We start from the raw sequence: 5,000 nt of genomic DNA, 5'->3' as shown, positions 1-5,000 counted from the left end.
GGTGATGTGGTACAAGAATGGCAGGATGATGGTATGGTGGAGTGGAGTGCTGAGTGGTATGGTGTAGAAATAGAAGGACATTGATATTGTTGGGGAATGATACTGATGGTTTAACAAGGGATTGACTGGGTGATAATGTGGCAGAGAAAAAGACAGTGTGATGTTATGGAGAAATAGCAGAGTAATGATGTAGTAAAGGAAGGGCAGAGTGGTTGCATGATGGAAAAAATTGTTAACTTGAATAAATCTAAAACTACAAAATCATAATTGTTAGTGTAGGTAATGGCATTGAATATTGATTGTTGATATAGTGTTCAGAATTGTTTTATTGAGAGAAGAATTAGGGTAACACCCTTATGTATAGAGTAAATAGAGTAAATTATAGACACTAGATTAGCAACACTGCCCAGCCTATCCTAATTCAAGAACCTACCAGCTTTGCCTTTTGCTTTAAAAAAGAGAAAAGAGTGGTGAGATTTTGGCATAAAATGTAATTTTGGACATTTTGAGTTAAGTGCATTTTAGACATCTTCCTTCCATTAACACACACAAATATCTTTGAATATGAGGGGAACTCGTTTTGATACAGTGTGATTTGTTGAACTTGCAAGTAGTATTTATGAATCTATACAGATTTTAGCCAAATATTTATAATTATAGATGTTCCACTAAAGATGGGAAGAGTTATTTTCAATTTTTTCCTTTTATATGTTTACTGATTTTGATACTCATGATATGATTTATTTTTTTATATAATTTTATATGTACTAGGCTTGAACTATCTCCCATATCTGCAGATATACTCTGGTTTTGGGGGGACTCTACTTTTCGGGGGTTGTGCCATTGAAATAACACCTTCACAAATCTTTTTCAGCATTTAGTTTCTATTATAAGCAGTGCACAACACTAAAGTGATCAACACAAACTTATTGGTGTTGTACCAAGAGAATATGAATAAATATGACTTTATACAGTTGTATCAGGAGATGTAGTGGTATAATCTAAAAAAATTAAATTTCCAAAAAAGAATAGTTGGCTATAGTCAGTTAATTTAGCTCTGTTAGCTGAAAGCTAAACATGTTTGAAGCAAGGATGTTTATTCTTCAGTGGAACTCTAGAGATCGCAGTAAAGTTACAGTTCATGTTTTACAAATATACATCAATGCATATTAATTCCTCAACTTAAAAGTATACTGTTAAGTTACAGAATAATTTCCATTGCTAAAGAAGTAAAAAAGTCCTATAATAAGTGTAAGAGTCTTAGAAAATCAAAATTTATTTTAAACATTTATTGTGATGAATGACGTATATCTCAAAATACAATTTGGTAATTGTACAAACTCGTTCTGTAAATATTTATTCGTTAATGAACAGTTTTCTTTACTTTGTACATAATTAATTTGCCCTTTCAAATACCTTTATAAATTATTTGTGGCCGACTTTGTTTTACAAACTACAGAGTAAATGAATGGCGTAGGTAGCGCTTCATCTGCTTACACTAGTTACAAGCGCATGCCATGCCCATTCCGCTCATCATTTATTTTTTTTCATAGGTCAGTGCATTTTTGAATATGCAGTGTCAAGTAAACGTGATTCCTAAAACCTTATACCATTTCATATTTTGTCTTGTTTATAACTAAGAAAATTTTAGATTATGGCAAAGGAGATTTGTCTGATCCAGAGAGGGATCAGGCTTTACCTGGCTGGCTTCCTCACCCTACAAAGGTTAAAACAACAACAACTATTAATTGTATAGAGGTAATAAAGTATATCAGAAATTAATTTATGCTCACCTAAGTGTTCTGTGACATTAGCATCTATATGTTCACATTAATGCACGAGTCATGAGATTGGGGGCATTAACATGAAAATATGAATACTTTTGTCATCAACAAAAGTTGTAATTTTAACAAAACATATTTTCGGGCAATTCTTTTTGATCCGCTTAACCTTAAAGGGTGATCATGGTAATAACAAAAAACAGTGATAATCATCATTATTAACATTAAAATTATCACCATCTTTATTATCATCATCATTATCATCATCATCATCATCAGTAGTAGCAGTAAAAATAATATAGAATGATTATGGTAAGGCTTTATCTGCAGAGGCAAATACTTCAAGTCTTGTGGGAGAGGTATGAACAAGGTCTATATAAGTACTTATATAGACCTTGGGTATGAAAGCCCATCGATTCAAAACAGCTGCCTCACACAGAGCATCCCGCACGCAATTTTACTATCTGTATATCAAAAGAGCGCAGAGATGTCAGGTACCGCTAGCCTGTTATTCAAACGTTTTATCTACACGTAAATATCCCCTCCCCAATCTCTTGAATGTTGTTGTCTGGGGGTTGGGGCTTAAGCTTGAGTTACACCAGCCTTCTCTGTTCTTGTACTCCTAAACAGCCTCGCTGAAGTCTGACCAGCTACAGCTTTTGATTGGTCGGCTAACTTGAGTGTGACCCTAGCCTTAGGAGGCGGAGACTGAGGCCAAGGTGGGGGATGGTCTCAACTAATTTTGCATGGTCTTTTCTTCTCCCCCCTTTCCTTTTCCTCTTTTTCATCTCCTTCTTCTGCCTACTTTCTAAGGGGTGAGGATGACTGGCCAGGTGGGGACCCACCTATTTGAGGATCTCCATGGCTAATAACGAAGATTTTTATCTTTATTGGGTACGTTAAGAACATAGTGAAGGCGACCACCAAAGCAGACCACGTTGTGGCCGTTTTACCCGAGGAAGTTGTTCACCAGATAGCCCCCTGGTTAGACAGCCAGCCAGACAACATTGACTGTGATACGCTGAAGCAGGAGCTGTTGAAGGAATTTTCTCTTTCTCCATCTGAGAAGGCACAACAGATCCTGAACATTCCCAACACGCCGCTCGGGGACAGGACTCCAAAACAAATCTGGCAGGAAATCACCACCCTATGCTGCCTCCCCACCAAAGATGCAGAAGGAAAGTTTCACAACTGGACCTTAAAAAGAAATTAGGCTCCACTCTCTCCCCAGCAACATCAGGGAGAAACTCAGCCATTGAAGTCCTCACCAGAGCCAACGCACTGATGGAAGCTCATCGGCAAGCCTGCTCTCAGTCAGCAGCTCCCGTTTTCCCGTCAACCAGTACCAACATCAACGCAGCAACTGCCCAAGGGTCCAACACCAACTGGAGGCCCTTCATCTGATTCCTTGCCGCTGACGGTATGTGCTTGTACCACAAGCGGTTCGGCAACGCGGCCTACCATTGTCTCAACGGATGTAGGTGGAAGCCTCGAAGACATCCAAAACATGGAAGGTGGCCACCAAGCAACACAGCAACAGCACCGACCAACGCAGTCGACCGGCCCCAACGCCCAGCTCTACCTCACCACAGACGCCTGCAGAGTTGCGGTAGGAGCCACCCTGGAGTAAGAAACTCATGGCAGACGACAGCCCCTGTCATCCAACAGAGAGCTCCTAGCAATACACCCCATCCTCTGGTTCTCCATTATTCTTACCTGTCCCACGTAGAAGCTCACTTGAATCCCTTCTGTTCTCCCCTCCTGTTCTTCCCGATACCTTCCCAACGCCAGAATCACCTCGGCACCAGCGCTGTCTCACTCCGCTTAATTGCCTCACTCAGCACCGGCGCACCTCGCTGGCCGTGGCGCGAAAGATACGAAAGCAGCCGTCGGCCAATCAGCACACCTCAACAGCAAACGACCCAGCAGTGTTACTTTGCTGTGTTTGTTTAGATATCGCATTTTCCGCCGAAAATATACAGACTTCACAGATTTCTCTGCACTTCAGTGTTTGCTTCACCTTACCACTCAAGACCTTAGCTCTTGACTACCTCGCTGAAGGCCTCTCCACAACCTCAACACCTTCAATCTCCTTATCTCATTTCCAGATTCTTCTCATACTTCTCCAACAGCCATCTCTGCCCGCATTGCCCGTTAATTGTTTCATAATAGCTCTTTTGTCAGTTTTCATTCATGGCTCTATTGCTTCCCCTCTATTGCTACAGATACGCTCCAATTCATCCAATCGCCCTATGCCCATAACACATTAATTTACTGATCTCTGATTTACTTCATATGCACCCCTTCTTCACCCATTTCTCAACCATTCTATCCTATAATACACAATAACCTTTAACATCTAACACATTTTGTCCAATCATTAACTCATTTTGTTTGTCACCATACCTTACCCTAGTACTATGTGACCTTTGATGTCCCGCACATTTGTGTTTCAATAATTTTACATGAATACGTAATTAGATAAACTCGAGCTGAAGTGTGAGTATTTCATTTAAATTAATATATGTAAACCCTAGAACAAAGAAAATAAACAATGCAGAAATGATAGAATTATAACGATTACTTTTTACATTTTATGGTCATTTACTGGAGTCCCCATAGAAACCCTGATACTCAATTACTTTACATTTTTTCCATACGAAAGTGATACATTTTCAGTGTGTAATTAAAGTTGGGAGCCTCTAGATCCTTATTTTTCTATACAGCTTTATATTTCCAGTTTATCATCTTTTCAAACCTATGGTTATCTTAGCGTGTCATAACAGAATACCATTATTATGCGTCTCAGATACAATATTGGCATTTTCAAGGCATCGCTTATCTTAATTTTGATATTGCAGTTGAGGTTTCTTAGGATGCCTATATATCCCAAATATTTATACTGTAAGTTTATTCGGGGAATTATGGTATAGTTATTATGTGGACGTAAATATAAATTCACGTGTGACCCCATGTAAGAGAGTGGTCTTGAATATAATTTTATCTTTTCTTTGTAATATATATTTTTTGTTATATGGTTTTTATGTAAATTATAATTACATTATCCACATAAATTATGCACCTTTCAGATCGAGTTTATTTGATAATAACATATTTATACAAAAAAAGTATGTAGCATTTTTGGTTGACAGATTGTAAAATTGCGCCCCTGTGCCCCATGTTAATATGTACAAGAAATGATAAATTTTTATGGTAATT

The 5,000-nt window shown here is 38.5% G+C and overlaps 1 protein-coding gene across 1 annotated transcript in view; it reads left to right on the top strand.

Annotated features, from left to right (window-relative positions):
• Positions 1 to 5,000, top strand: part of LOC113814736 (hexokinase-4) — a 47,827-nt gene that overhangs the window by 41,758 nt on the left and 1,069 nt on the right. The window lies entirely within an intron of this gene.

The sequence above is a fragment of the Penaeus vannamei genome, chromosome 10, assembly GCF_042767895.1.
Source record: "Penaeus vannamei isolate JL-2024 chromosome 10, ASM4276789v1, whole genome shotgun sequence".
Taxonomy (NCBI): Eukaryota; Metazoa; Arthropoda; class Malacostraca; order Decapoda; family Penaeidae; genus Penaeus; species Penaeus vannamei.
This window is presented reverse-complemented; position numbering and strand designations above follow the sequence as displayed.